This window comes from Phalacrocorax aristotelis, chromosome 10 (assembly GCF_949628215.1).
Source record: "Phalacrocorax aristotelis chromosome 10, bGulAri2.1, whole genome shotgun sequence".
Classification (NCBI taxonomy): Eukaryota; Metazoa; Chordata; class Aves; order Suliformes; family Phalacrocoracidae; genus Phalacrocorax; species Phalacrocorax aristotelis.
In genome coordinates, this window is record NC_134285.1 from 26,710,764 (window position 1) to 26,726,366 (window position 15,603).

The following is a 15,603-nucleotide window of genomic DNA, read 5'->3' on the forward strand; positions in this document are numbered from 1 at the left end:
TTCAGTGAAAGAGCTTTGTTTTTCTTGCAAAATGCACGTACTGCTGGCAAGAGGCTAAGAAAAAGCAGGGGTGGGTCAGAGGCTCACTTCAGCTCCAGAGTGTTCCTCCTGGGAGATGCCGAAGGGCCTGCAAGTTCATCTCTGCTCTCATACGTTACTGGACACTTCTTTTCCTTGTTCATGTGGTAGAAACATCTGAAAATAATTTGGGCCTGTTAAGCTTCACAGACATTTGCGGCCAGTCAGGGTTCTGTGTGCAATTTGGTCTCCACCTCAGCCAGGACTAGCTGGGGCTGATCTGTGTTTTTTCACTAGCTAATGAGGCGCAGTGTAGATAGCTGGGCTCTCTGGGGGCTGCCTTCGAAGTGTGACTGTGTGGGCACGCACAGGGGTGGGTGCGGTACCGATGAGCTCGCCCTTTGCAGGGAGCACCGGCCCCCATGACAGTGGCTCTCCCGTGCAGGTCAGCAGGCAAGATGCAGTAAGATGGCAAGGAATACATGTCTCCCCAGTTATTACTAATATAAAAAGCATCTGCAGCTGTGGGTTGGGGACCCGGTGAAGAGGGATGTGCATGCTGCAGGCCTTGCTGGAGCTCTAGTAAAACTCTGCTTGGCCAACACATGTTGACCGATGCTCCAGAAAGGACGGATGGAGAAATGTTCGGCAACAATCCCAGGACAAATGCGAGGACGGCTGAGCAATCCAGGTGGGAGGATGCCATCCAGAAAGGGGGAAATGTTTAAACTGAGAAGAAACATCTTAGGGAAAGGATGATACACTAACCACATGGCTGGAGGAGGAGGTGTGAAGAACTTGATGGGAAACACAGGATTAAGCTGGTGGTGGGGGGGAATGAAGCAAGGATCAGGTAAAGGACAGTGAAACAGCAAGAAAGATCAAGATGCAGTGGAGCAACCACACTCTTCTGTGCAAGGCAGTGCACGCCACCTCTGCAAGAGACCCGCAGGTGACGGCTTCCCATGGGTGGCAACGGGGCCCGGGAAGGCCCGGCAGCTCGGCCATGCTCTCCACTCCACTGAGCGCCTGCCAGCTGTGCCGAGTGACTCGCGGTCCCGGGGCTCCCCCGACGGCGGTCACCCCGGCTCCCCCGGGGCATAGCTGCCGCCAGAGCTGGGCGCTCCGGGGGCAGAAGAGCTTCCAGCCAGCGGTGGGAGCATCCCGGGTGGGGCTAACGGGACCTGGAGTTAAACCGGTGTCACCGCAGCTCGGCTGGGAGTCGGCGGCTGCTTGCCTGAAGGGCTCTGCCCACCCCCGAGGCGGACCCCAAAACCACGCCGGGGAGGCGGGGGTTTCAGGCCGGGGCCGCGCTGCGGGGGCCGCGGGCGGGCCGGTGGCTTCCGCCCGGCGCGGCGCATTCCTACACCGTGAGTCAGGGCGGCGGGATGCCTCGTCCCGCGGCCCCGGGCGCTGGCAGCAGCAGCTCCCCGGCGGGATTCACGCCGCCGAACCCCGCTGGGTTCCCGTCTGCCATTTGCATGCCGCGGCTGTGAATGGCGTGCCCGGCCGGCCGGCCCCTGGCACGGGGGTGGAGTCTCCGCGCCCTACGCGGGCCGAGCTCGGCGGCGCCGGTCCCTTAAACCGCACTGGGGGGTGGCCCCGACCCGAGCGGCTGTTCGCCGCGTCGCTTCACCCGCCTTCACGGTGAGTGCGGACCGCGACGGGGGGGGGGGGGGGGGAGCGGGGAGAGGAGGAGGACGGGGAGGGGGGGGATGCCCCGGGGTACGGCGCGCACGTGAGTTGCGGGCTCCGTCCCGTCCCGCGGCCCGGGCCGCCTCAGCCGCGGCTCGGCAGCCCCCTGCTGGCGGCCCGACCGTGAGGGGCAGTTCCGATGGCCGCCGGGGGCCGTTCCCTGCCCGGCTGAGGCGGCGCGCCGCGCCGCCTCAGCCGGGCAGGGAACGGCCCTCGGCAATCAGCGGAGCAAGGTCGGCGCCCCTGCGGTGACGGCCGCGGAGCCGGAGGCAGGTGCCGGGCCCGACCCCAGTCAGCAGCAAGGAGAAGCCCTCTGAAAACGGCCCCTCACCAGGCACCTTCCCCTGCCCCGTGCAGCGCGGGGGGCTCAGGTGGGTGCCCGGGCCCTGCCGGTGGCAGGCAGAAAGTAGCAGCGTTGGACCTGTGCGATCTCGCCTCCCTAGAGAGCCGGGGTCTGGCTCCTCCGCGGCTCTTCGGATGTCGGCAGCATGGTGACCCTGGTGCTTTTGGCCGTAGGTGAAGGTGTGCGTTCGTGGCTCGTTTCAGCTGATCGAAGTCTGCGCTGGAGCTGGGTGTGGAGGGGCCCTTCATCGCTTGCCACGCGTTCCCACCCACCCCTGCTCTGATGCTGGCAACGGTGTTTTGGCAGCCACCTAGTGAACTGATCCAGTGGAAAACATATCACTTTTTACGTGTAAAGTTGTTTTTCCTCTGGATCGAGTTCCTGAAGTCTTTATCACACTGTGTGCTGCTCTCACAAAGTGGGGGATCACAGCAGCCCAAGGCGAGCCTGGTTAAAGCTTTTGCAGGATTGCACCCCCAGCCCTGAGTCCTTTTGGGCTCCGCAGAGAGCAACCTGTCCTTTACCCCGTTGTAGCGCGCACACACACTTAACTAGCCCTGCTGTGCCAGGGTGCCCCTTGTGCGTATTTTGAGTTGACCTTTTCTCTCACGTAACTCAGGAGAGGGGAGCAGCAGCATAAATGAGTCTTGTCCAGTGCTGGAGCATTGCTTGTGCATGTCATCTTGGCTGCTGATTCTCTTGCAGGTTGGCTTTGTATCGGGTGCACAGTGTTGGTCAGGGATGTCTCCAGGCCGGGTCTTGGAGTGAGCAGGAAGTTGTTTCCTTTCTTCCTGTTTTTGTCCCTGTGGCTGCTAATTTCCTCTGGGAAGAAAGCTGTGCATTCTGCAGTGAAGGAAAAAATAGTCACACATAACGAGAAGGAACAAAACAGCAAAGCTGAAGGCACTTCTGAAAGAAGCATGGGATGAGGAAGGAGCACAGGGTGTTAACAGCAGTACTGCTGATACAGCAGCAAAGACAAGTTGCTGCCCTTGTGCTGTGAACACAGGGGTAAAAAGTGCCCGCTTCGACAAGCTGGGAAGCAGACCCTTGGAAGGAGAACTGGATCTCCACTCCAGCGTGTGGATGTATGTTGCTCTCCAGACCTATCTCAGTGGTGCAGGGTTTGCAAGAGGAGGTGGCAACTCTTGTTGGATTGGTTGGTATAGTTGGAAGAAACAGATGGATTTTCAAATACTTCCTTCAAGTTTTGATTGTTAAAAGGACTTTAAGAAAGGCCTCGTATGCCTGAAAGCTTGTCTTTTTTTTTTTTTAACCCTTCTGTTGCTCTATTAACAGCTATCATCCCCTCCTTCCTGCTGTGTCCCTCTTGTGTCCTTAGATCCTCATGGCTACTTCTGGGCAGCCAGCCTCCACTGTCTGTCTGTGGACTGGTAGAGAGCCCGTGCCCTTCCTGAGTTGGGACCCTGCCAGCTTCCCAAGAGGTGCTGTGGATTTGGAACAGGGGAACAAGCTTCGTTATGGTCTCTGCGCTCATCGGTCCTGAGCCCCCCTGGAAAGCAGTGGCTGTCACGTGTGGTCCTGTGTCAGTGGTGTGCCTGCTCCTGTGCATTCCCATGAAAGGAGGTTAATGCTGTGCTGCATAGAAGCAACTCCCACAAGACTAGTTCTGCTCTGGGACTTCCCATGACAGGCTTTTTTTTTTTTAAGCAATACACTTGCAAGAGATCTGCCTCCAAACTGGCTTTTCAGGTTCTGGGGAAAGCCATGGGCTGGCCCTGGTCGCTGGAATGCCTTGCTCTGTGCTGGGTAGTCTTCAGCCAGGGTGACGAGCTTTGGATGCCGAGAGTGCTGCTTGCCTGCAGAGCAGAGCAGAGCAGGCACCTCTTCTCAGCAAGCTTGCGGCTCAGTGTTGAGAGCGCGTGGCCCTGACATGTCGCCTCAGTCAGGAGTTACGTCCCTTGGAACGCCTTGTTACTGGACTTGGCAGATGGCTCGTTTCACTTCCGTGGCGGGGACTGCAACGAGGCTGCAGCCGAGCGAGGTCACGAGGCAGGAATAGGAATTCCTTTTGGGGTCATCAGTCCTGTTCCTCTGGAATCCAGCCCCGGAGAGTAGCCAGCAAGTCCCAGCACATTCCCCTGAAGGAGGCAGGGTTTTCTGAGTGTGGCATGATAGGACAGTTTATTCTGGGCATGGAGCCCACATGCTCAGATATAATTAGTAAAGATTTGATTCCATTCAGTGTGTTGGATCTCTCTGCAGTGCAAACACAGCCTGGTTAGTGCTGAAGGCCTGAGATGGGCAGCATGACCAGGAGTCCTGGGTTGTTTTCCTCTTCCATTCAGAGCATCCAGCAAAAAGGTTGGCAGAGCACCCCATGTGCTGCTGGGGATGCTGCCTGCTGAGTGGGACTTGCTGTGAGCTGAAGATCCTGATGTTTCTCTATCTGTATCTCTAGAGCTTTTAGTCAGCAGAACAGTATTTGATAAGATTCTTCCCTTGTGGTTGCTACCTTTCTTCTTTATTTAATCTCTGGAGGCTTTGGCATGCCGTGGAGACATGCACCCTTCTTGGAGGTTCTAGCATTAATTGTGACCCAGCATGACACTTCTATTAATTGCTGCTCCTGCAGCCACCTGCCTGTTGCTGGTATATGACCCATATCAGTAGAAATAGTTAAAACTTAAGTAAACCTCCTGGGTTTGCTTAATGGGAAGGAACAGGGTTCCTTCCTTCACATTTTCCCTGAGCTTAGACATGGTTTAGTTTCCTTTCTTTTCAGCTGAAGAGGTGCTGGGTCCCAAGTCTAACTTTATCATCACCTAGTTGGAACAAAACAAACAAGAAATGTGCAGATCTGGCACAGTTACTGTAAGGTTGCCCCCCTGCTGCTGGTTACCAACCTGCTGTAGTTTTAAGTAACTTGTACGTGTTGTCTGCCTGTTCAGAGCTGTGTTGCAGTCTCTCTGCTGAGAGTGTGACAGTGTCTCAACTTGCGCTGTGGGAGCTGCAACCTGAATTTAGTGGGACTCTTGTCTGGGTCATGGCAGGAATGACCGAGTGCTGCTGGAAAGTAGAGTGAAGGTGGGGTCTTTCCTACTCAGGGGAGAAGCCCTCGTGCCCAGGGTCGTGCAGGTAGTTGTCTCCCCATTGACGGGGTTTTTTAGTTTTGTGGTTTGTTGGTTTGGCGGGTTTTTTATTGTCTTTTTGTTTGTTTATTTTTTGCCTTATTCAGAACTAGCAGACAAACCAGTTGAACTGAATGGACATCAGGACCTGTTGCCTACTCTGTTAGTGTCCAGTGACTCCTCTGACGTCAGCACCCACCAGCAAGTAACAGAAGACTGTTGAGGAAGGGACAATCCCAGCCCTGCAGCAATTAGTGCCAAGAGATTAGGGAGGCAACAGGCCAGATTCAACCTTGAAAGGAAATGAATCTACTAGACAGTATTTCCCATGGTCATGCTAGCAGCTGTATTTCTGTGTCCTTGAAGGACGACAAAGCGATCTGGTGTGTGGTGTGTGCTCTTGCCACCCAGGCTTGCTTGCATGGAGTTGTAAAGACCCTCACTCCAGCACAGCGTGGGGAGGGCAAGGCTTGCCTGCCAACCTTTCTGTTTTCTCAGGCAGGCTTGACTATGCCATTGGGAAGGTCTAGGGGCAGCCCTGAGAGCATGAGGTTACAGCACAGGGAGTGGTGGAAATTGTGTCTGCACTGAAGCTGCCTTCTGTTGTGTCCTTGGTAGTTGAACTTCAGGGGTTTCTGACTTCTTGCTCCTTTTTTTTGGTCCTGCTCATTTAGCTGCTGTCCAGGACTGGTTGAAGCCCACTTAAGATCACATCTCTCATACTTGTTTCGGTCCATGCTGCTATAGGAATGAGGAAGTGGTTTTTTTAAATGCGTGTTGGGATGATACCACAGCGAACGAATTAGTAGCTGAGTTTTTGAACAAATCATCCAAACTATGGTCAAATCCTTTTGAATAACAAACAGTGGCTGATTGCTACTTAGTGAAGGCAGAGGGCTTATTCTTCATGTTAACCTTAACTGTTAGGTCTCCTAAAGCTATAGAGAGCAAGTTTCTTTGATTGCGTTCTCTGTTTGCTGCAGAGACAGCAAATGTCAGATTGATATAAGGCTTGTTCTTGCTGAAATTTCTTTTGGGCGCACTCTTCAACTATGTAGATACACCATTTGTTTCAAATATAATTAAAGCTACTTTTTGCGTACTATAGAAATGTTAGAACTATTGTGATACAGACCCGAGCAACGGCTATGTTCTCAAATTCTGGGGCCTTTAGCAACAAACAAACCTTGCCTTAGTAATCAGAGCATCTCTAAAACACAGTGATTATTAAAGGAAATGTTATTTCTTCTGGGTGAACTAAAAAGTATCATTGCAAAATACTTCCCTGGCACAGTACAGCCTTCCCAGGGGGAGAAGAGATATCAAAGACATGCCTGCTCTTGCCTTTTCTGGAAAGCCTACCTTTGCCGCCTCCTCCCCTTCCTGCTTCCACTTTGCTGAGAGACAGCCCCTTGCTCTGCTGGTCAGTGGCAATCCCTGCTTTGAAGGATTTTTTTTTTTTTAAAAAGGAACAATCCATATGAGGTCATCCTGGAGCAGTGCAGGATGCTGCTTTTACTGTTTTACAGGTCTGGCACTTACATGGCTTTGACTCAGTGAAAGTTATAACAGCTTGAATGTTAAAATCTTGAGGGCCTAGATGGCTGGGTTGATGAATACAGCTTCCGTATTTCAGGAGTTATTGCGCTGTGGCAATCAGCACATGGGGGGTATGTTTCTCTGTCACTTGAATTCGAAGCCCCGTGCTTTAAAATGAACTGTAGAAGACAGCAGGCTGTCAGTAGTTTTGCCAAAAAGTGTGAGCGTATCTTCCTTTTCCCTGACTGCTTTGGGACTGTCATTTCAGGGAGAACAGTGAGAGAGAATGTGCCATTCACTCAGAGTATGGTTCACTTAGATTTTTAAATTTCTTTGCTAAGACAAAATTAGAATTATGATTATTTGCATTATAAATGAGTTGGTGCATTGGGCACACATGAATGTACACGTGCGTACACGCACCTGCAGAGCAAGACAAGCTCTTCCTGCACTGCTTTCTAATTAGACAAAGTAGGAGATGGTGTGTGGCTGGCTGTCGAGCACTAGGAAGAGTAGAAATTAGAGCATCAGAGTGGCAGGCTAGCTATCCTGTGTCCCTGGCTAAATCAGCTCTCAGGAAGAGCAGCTCTGGCCAAACTGGCCCTGCTCTGAGTCCTTGGCTGTGTAATTGTTCTTTTGAAGGATCTCCATTGGGCCTTCTTGCTGTGGCCACTGCTTGTAGGTGCTGGCTTGCTCTCTCACTTGTTTCCAGGTGAACTGAACTATGGTTGTGTTGAAGAAAGCAAGTGTGTGATGATAAGTGAGGATGCTCTGAATTTCAAAGGAACATGCAAAGAAAGCTGACCTGAATGGCTCAGATGCTGCAGCTTCCATCCTTCCTGAACATAAAGTCTGTCTTCTGGTGGCTCCAGTGTTTGCTATTGTTATTTCCTCTAAGATTTTTTTTTAGACTGCTATTCGGTGTGGTTTTGTGTAACTTTCCATAGGAAATGTTGTCATTTGTGGCAGTTTTGATCTCATTTGCCAGTGAGGCATTTTTATTTAGCACAACAAACAGTGATTCTTAGCTGCTTTTAGTACTGAGAGTCTTTGCCGTAGAGGTTGGGTAGCTTTTGGTCTAACGTAATTTTTGGTTTGGGGTATTGTAATCTTTCTGGGTGATCTTGCTAGTTTTGGCAGTTGCTTTTCCATCAATTGTTTATTGATGTCTTATTTTCTAAATGAACAATGTTGTAATCACTAAGACAAGAAAATTGGTTTTCAGGTGGGTGCACAGGCAGCAGCTATTCCAAAAGCAACCAGAGCCAGTGTTTACTGCTGTCTTGAGACTCATACCAGTGCTGTGTTCCTGGCTTTCCTTGTGTCCTGAACCCTTACGGTACTTGTGATGAATATGAGAGCTGGTAGAAAAAACTTACAAATGCAGAATTTCAATGAAAAATGATACCTTTGTTAAAACACAGGGGTAGGATTTTGTTGGTTTTGTCTTTTGTTTTCTAATGTAGGGCCATGGCTGTGCTGACAGAAGCATTTTTGTGAATCTTACCTTGCTGTATAATTGAGGCAATGACTGTGTCCATGCTATTTGTGGATCAGCCAGTACTTTACAGTGCATCTGTTTTACTAGTAATAAGAATAAATCCAGAACAGTGTCTTCTGGAGCCCCAGTGAATTGTCGCAATGAGTTCAATGTGTACTAAAATAGTTTCTCTGATCACTCTTTCCTGCTTCTTTGTTAAAGGGGAGCTCTAGTGATGCTGAAGAATGTGTAGGCCCAGGCAGCATCCTGAGACAACTGTGCTTTGAGGCTGCTGGGAACCCCAGAGTGAAGGGCTCTGCTGGCTCAGCAGAGGCACTGCTAACCAATGGGCAGCTGTGGTTACCTTTGAAAAGGGTGCAAAGACAAGGCTTGCATGGATGATCCTTCCTGTGGATACACTTCTGCTGTTGGCAGTCCTTGTTTAAATTGGAATTGTTAATATTTGAGTTGTTAATATTATACTTGTTATCCATTCTGGATATGTTCACTGTGGTACTGGACCAGGGGTATGATCCTGGCTTCCTGTGTAGGCATGCTAAGATGCATCTGCCATCTGGTAGCTGGTGATGGATCTAGGTGGAAACCAGCTCCTTTTGAGGACTGGGCAGTGCTGACTCTACTGGCTTCCCTAAGGAATGTGAGTGCTGGTCAGTGCTGGCTTCTTGGCCCCTGTGCTTGATGTACTGTCACATGAGCTGTTAGCAGTGTGGTCATCAGTCCATGCCCAGGTGTAGCTGATAAGTGGTGTGCTGTAACCAGAATATTAGGCTGTGGCTGCTGGAAATATGGCTGTTGCATGTGGTGGCAGGCCCGTGTTCTCTGTGCAAAACTGCAGGGTGTCTTCATGGAGAAATGCAGAGTGAAGACACCAAAGTACTCCAGAAGGTTTTCTACTGCTCCCCCTCTTTGTTGGCTATGTTTTATGCTCAGACTGTTCCCATTGCCAGTATCTAGGTAGGTTTTAGATGGCTGTGTATCGGGTTTACTGTAGAACGTGGAGTTGGATGCCAATTGTTCATTGCCTGGGCCCTGCGTGGGCTTGGGCGCAGGCATGCTGGCTACTGCTGTGAACCTGCTTCTGTCACCTGTGTCACACGTGCCTGGGAGGTGGGAAAGGCAGCCCCTCTGCCCAGTCTGCAGTCCTCGGCTCTCTTCCACCTAGCTGCTTTGTGGGTGCCACAGGCCATTGGTAAGCAGGGGAATCTCATCCCTTGGGAACCCTTCTATGAAAGCTGCCCATGTGTGAGGCTTGGCCATCAGCTCTAGAGAAATCTGTGGATGGCTTGGATGTTTTCCGATGTAATGACCCCACCAAAAATTCACTCTGCCTCTGGTGATATAGTAGTCTCTTATTCCTGCTGCATTCAATGCCTGTACTGAGGGCACTTTTCAGAAGATTATTTCAGCCTCAGGAGTTGCCGAACCCACCACGTCCCTTGTGATAATTTTTAGCTTCCCACAGTGCTACAAGTGTGAGTTTTTGGCTATGTTCTCACTATCACTTTAAACTGTGCTGCCTTGAGAAGCAGTCCGGTCATCTGGCTCCAGCTGCTCTTTTTGTTCCTTCTTCTTCCCTTTTCCTTCTGCTGGCAGAAGTGTTCGTAGAGCCATGTGGTGGCTTGGATCAGGGAAGGAGCTAGGGCTGGAACAAAACATTTTCTTTGCTGAGCTAATGTGGTTCAGTTCCCAGTGTGGATCACCTAGCAGCTGCGGGGATGCTTGTGCTAGCAGGAAGAAGGGGGCAACACAGAAGGTTGGGGGAACTGCTTCTTCTGTTGGGGCTTGCATCTCTTTCAAGTGGCCGTGACACCTTTATAGCTTGAAGTTTGAGTGTTGGCTTCTGTGTTCTTGTTACTGTTATGCCCTTCATCTGCCACAGCAAAAGGACCGTGAAGATCAGAGCCTGTTGCCTGTGTCAGTGTTTGCAGGTTGCAGTTGGGGGTCATCTTTTAACCTGTGTTTGGAGAAGTTCAGCTACAGATCTGGGGACTAACAGGATTCGGAAGAGTTTTTTTGAACTCCCTGTTTTTCTTCTCTCTTCTGCATGAGGGAGGGTACCAGACCTAGATACCCTTCAGGGCCCATGTGAAGCTGCTTTGAAAGCTTTTAATGTTGGCATTCCAGTAGGAGCTCATTTATGCTTGAGTTCTGTCATGACCCACATGTTTTTCTGAAAATCAAGAAAATCAGTTGCTCAAAGGGACATCAGATCTGCTTTCCTGATCATGGGATTGGGTCACATATATTCAGACTTAACTGGCAGATGTTTTAATTACCTATATTTAAAACCCTCTGGCTCTCTATATAGCTGAGTATTCTTCAAATTCAGTGGGTCCCAGCTGAAGCTTTGCACTCTTGGTGTGCCTCTTGCATACCAATATAATTTGCATGAAATCCAAATTCTTGGGTATTTTCTAATGTAACTTCCCATTTCCTGTCTAGGGGTCTGCCTGGCCTCTTCCAAGCCAGGAAGTTTCCACTGGTACTTCTCAGCTAATTAAGTGGTTCATGGTGGGATCCCTCAGCACTGCCTTGGTTGCTTGGGTAGCTGCAGAAGTTAAAGACCTTCCCCATAGCATTCACCCCACCTTGGTGGGTTCCTGCTGGCGCAGCTCACCGAATCACAGAATGGTAGGGGTTGGAAGGGACCTCTGGAGATCATCTCGTCCAACCCCCATGTTTGAGCAGGTACACCTAGAGTACAGGACCGCACAGGACCGCATCCAGCCGGGTTTTGAATGTCTTCAGGGAAGGAGACTCCACAACCTCTCTGGGCAGCCTGTTCCACTGCTCTGTCACCCTCACAGTAAAGAAGTTATTCCTCATTTTTAGGTGGACCTTCCTCTGTTCCAACTGGTGCCTATTGCCCCTTATCTGTCATTGGGCACCACTGAAAAGAGTCTAGTCCCATCATCCTGACACCTACCCTTCAGATATTTGTAAGTATTGATAAGATCCCCCCTCAGTCTTCTCTTCTCCAGGCTGAACAAACCCATAGCTTTTACCCTTTCCTCATAAGAGAGATGCTCCAGTCCCCCAGACTTGCATGCTGCTTTTGCGTGATCTACTTGCACGCTGGTTTTGTGGCCACCCACTCAAGCATGTAGCTCCTGTTCTAGCTCTTTCTAGAGCACCGGTTGAAAAGAAGATTCTCGGGAGGAAGATTGTGTGGCTTTTAATTCACTCTCTACAAGGCGAAGGCTTCTGTCCCATCAGAGCTCATGCAAAGGCTTTCACTACCCCAGATCCATTTCTTCCATGTTCTACTTGGATACAAAGTTTAAAAGACAGTTTGGGTAGGGACAGGACTTTCCAATGCAGGAAAGCTGTCTTTCAATAAGACGCTGGCTATTCCCCAGTCTTCCTGTCTGGTCCCTCTCCAGAGGAGAGTCCAGGGGGGCTCAGTGTGCTGCATGCCTGTTGGCAGGGGGCAAATGCAGTTCCCCAGGTGCTGATCTGCTAGGCTGGGGATGGAGGAGTGCTGTTTCACATGGGCAAGGGACAAAGGCTCGGGCTGTAGTTTGATGTTTCAGCTAAGCTGCTATCATGCTGAGCTATCACTGAATAAGCTGGTCCTACTCTTCCTTTCTCAGGTTGCACAGAGCCTATCTGAAATTGTCTGAGCCTCTTCAGGATGGATGCCAGATCAACAGGAAATAATTTACTAGGGTTAGTTTTGTGCTGCTAAAACACCTTGAAGTGGCTCGCTGGAGTAAGGCAAGACTGCTCTTTGGGCAGCAACTAGCTGACAGATTGGTTTGCTTCCAAGTGGAAGGCAGGGCCTTGGGGAATTGTTGCCTGTGTGATTGGTGCAGGCTGTTGTAGGCAGCTTCAGTCTCTACCAGCACTCAAGCAGAGTTTGCGCATGGAAGAGGGCAGTGAGAGGGCAGTGGGTAGTGTGTGGGAATGGTGGTCCTGCCAGCTCCCTGCTATGCAGGGCTAAAAGGGCAGTGTGTCTGCCAGACTTGTGCTAAGAGGTGCCTGGATTGCTCAGACCCCAGCTTTTGCTTGGTAGCCTATGGGTCTGCAAACCCTTACGGTGTCTCCTCCGAGCTCGGCAGTGAGGGTCAGGAAAGCAGGAGAGAGCCCTGCACAGCGCTGCTGCCAGGGCAGTGCTGATGGCCGTGTTTAATTTCCGAGGTAGTTTCTTAGGGTTGGTCATGGTGGTGGTCTCAGCCAAAGCCTGGGTGTTGCTGTGCCCTCAACAGCTTTCCTTAAGAGTGCAGGGTCACAGGCCTGTTCCACCTTCTCCCGTCTCTGCCTGCCCTCAGTCCTTCCATCTGGCTTGTTTTAAAGGTCTGGCTCACATCTGGTATTTGAGATATTATTTGCAACTTATTGGGTCTGATCCATGCTAGATGGTTTTATTGGCAGCCATGAGACTGAAACCCCACTGCTCCTCTTCTCCTTGGACTTCCTGCCTTTTCCTTGCAGTGCCAGCAGAAATCCTCCTGGAGAGAGAGGCACAGCCAGCAGCCCACTGTCTCCCCTGGCTTGCTCTGTCTGGAGAACACATTTAGAATCCTGGTTTCTTTGCTGTCTCACCACCTGGATGGCTGCTGGTGTACCTCAACCAGAATAGCTGCATGGGCAGACTGCTTCAGGTACATGGGACTCGCCTGGGACTCTGCATAGCAGCAACTGCAAATACAGCTGTTGCAGTGATGGGTGTTTGAAAAATGGAGGAAAACAGCTGGAGGCTGACCATGGGATGTGGTGATTGGATTGCAGTGGAATAGCCCCGGTATCTGTTACCTCCTGGGGGTGTCTGTAAGAACATGCACATGCTGTGCTGGAGAGGAGCAGTGTTGTTGGAAAAAGCAGATGATGTGTGTTTGTGTGGTAGGGTTGAATGAAGTTGTTTGTTTGGTTTGGTTTTTTATTTGGAATGTTTTTTGGAAAAAAACAGCATTATTTTAAATGAATGCTGGTAAAATGGAAATTTTAGAAGAAAAAAATCAACATGGGAATAGCTTCAGTTGTCTGTTTAAATGGAAGGATGGTCTGTCTTTGAAATGACTGCAAATCTCTGAATGTGTTTGAGATGCCTGTCAGTTTTCAGAGCATGCTCAGGCTTCTGACAAGGTGTTTCCTTCTCTGTTTGGGTCGGTGGATTTCACTAAGCAGCTTTTCTTGATCATGTGCCAGCTTTGGAATTTAATGCTCTCTCCCTCTTTCTTAGCCTGACCCACAGTGCAGTGGATTTGGCTTTCTTTCTGGTACTCTGACCTTGCTTTGGCATGCAGCTTTTGAAGATGACTTTCCCAGAATATCTGCAATATACAAGGTTTTTTTTGTTTGTTTCTTTTAATTGAAATGGACTTTATTAATAATTTTTGTGCTGCTACCACAGTTGTACATGCAGCTGATCAGTTAGAAGAAGCCAGATTTGCAAACGCGGTGTGTTCAGCCTGTTTGCTGGGGAAGAGTTTGTATTTCCAGATTCCTCAGTTTTGTGGTGCTGAGGGAATAGCTTCTAAGCTGACTGAGCAGTGCAGGTGGTAGCACCAGGACTGGGACTGTGCCAGCGCTGTGAGAAGTCCAGGCAGGTATCGGGCCATTCCACCCCTTCCCAGTCTCTTCACAGAGCCTCCTTACCCACATCTCCAATGGCTCTTCTGTGGTTTTGTTCATAGTGGAGACTTCTCTCTTGATGCTACCTGTTGGAATTGCTATCCTGGCAGTTTGCAGAAGTTGAGTTTCAAGCCACAATGACAGTTGATAAAAGCTTGAAAGGGTGAACATTTCCACCTACCCAGGGTGAAGATATTTAGCTGATGTCTAGGTTGGTGGAGTATTTTATGGATTTTGGGAGGCGCTGCAAACCATAAGCATAGGTGAGAGGTCTGGAACAGCTCCTGTCCAAGGACTGAACAGCTGGATGTGGATCCTGCTGTGTTTGTGGGAAGAGAGGATAGTAGGAAGGGCATGGAAGAGATCTGTAGAGTCAGGAATGGCATGGAGAAAGAGAGGACAGGGTAAAGCTGTTCACTCACCTAGCCCAAGAACTGTGGGACATCAACTGAACACAAGAAATGGCAGGTTTAGAGACAAACTGAAGAAGATGGCCTGTTGCACAGCATGTGTTTCAGCTGTGGAGCTCTTTGTCACTTGCAGTTAATGAATACTAAACGTTTGCTTGGGTTAAAAAATGAGTCGAATAAATTCTGTATCCATCTCTGTTTCCATCCAATGATTTTTCTTCCAGAACCATTAAATGCAAAGCCATCTCTGGCCCAAGAAGCCTCAGAGTTATTCATAGCACATGCCATCACTCTGTCCCAGAAGATATGACTGTCGAGTGATCCTGTGCTCTGTACCTGTTGCCAGCCATCCTCTGTTGGAAGTGAGATACTGGCTTTAGATGGGCATTTGGCCCAACCCTGCATGGCTGTGCTGTGTATGTTCCTGTCCTGCTGCTGCCAGTGACCACTTGAAAACACTTGTTAGGACAGTACTGAGACATTGGGACTGAGGATGTGGGACCATTCAAATGAAATATGTGTCAGTGCAGTCAACTTTGAAGCAAAGCCTGTTGGCCTGATCAAATACATGGACACTGTATCCTGAAACACTAGCCCTTAAAAATAATCAAGGGATTAGTGTGAAACTCAGCATGTGCTTTTAGTGCAGCGCTGAGACAGGAATTAGTGACTGCAGCACTTTGAGGACTTGGTGTGATAAGGGATGTTACCTGCCTTGCAAAGACTAGGTTCAACCATCCAGCTGTGTATCTATGTACACAGCTGTGCATCTATGTACACAGCTATACACCTGTGTACAGCCAGTCTCTACGTCTGTGTATACAGCTGGATCCACATTTAGTCTCACTGTTAACCTCCTGGAGACATGCCTCTTCTGTCGATAGCCCAGTCTCTTTTGTGCCCTGGGTCAGAGGGAGTTGGCTGACCTGTGCTGTGGCTGTGTATTCATGGTGAGCAGAGGATCAGGCCCTGCTAGCGCAAGTGCTGCAAGTTTCATCTTCTGTGTTTGTAAGGTTTATTCTTGGCCACTCCAAATGCACACATGTAGTTGGGAATGCTGAACAGCTCTGCCTTCACTGCACTCTTTTATTGGGAAATTAACATCTTGGTAAGTAAAAAAAAGGTCAAACTGGTAGAAGAATTTGCTCCTGAGTTAGGTACTCTGTTTGCAGTCACACTTGAAACTCACCTGGTTTTTAAATGCTGAGTGCACTTACACAATTATTATACATGTGTTTTGATATTTTGCTATTTAACAAACTCTTTAACTGCTGATGTTGGGAGAAAGCTACGTGAATTTCATCTTGAGATCTTCTTGCCTAAAGTACAAGGTTGAGTCGAGGATAACCATAAAGCCACGGGCTTGCCCCATGTGTGCTTATGCTCTGTCCTCTTTGCATGTGGCATGTGTGCACACTGCTGGAGATACCC

The 15,603-nt window shown here is 49.8% G+C and overlaps 1 protein-coding gene across 6 annotated transcripts in view; it reads left to right on the plus strand.

Moving 5' to 3' along the window:
* The first annotated feature begins 952 nt into the window (after positions 1 to 952).
* The window catches only part of RHBDF1 (rhomboid 5 homolog 1), a 38,927-nt gene continuing 24,276 nt past the window's right edge, over positions 953 to 15,603 (plus strand). Inside the window, exons 1-3 of one of the 6 annotated variants that reach the window (XM_075106142.1) lie at positions 1,563 to 1,665; positions 11,021 to 11,127; positions 12,623 to 12,792. The gene's annotated coding sequence lies outside the window, so the exon portion shown is untranslated. Of the gene's footprint in view, positions 971 to 1,336; positions 1,666 to 1,827; positions 2,236 to 11,020; positions 11,128 to 12,622; positions 12,793 to 15,603 lie in introns of those variants that run through there. The other 5 variants (XM_075106141.1, XM_075106144.1, XM_075106140.1 and 2 more) reach the window with 5 other exon arrangements.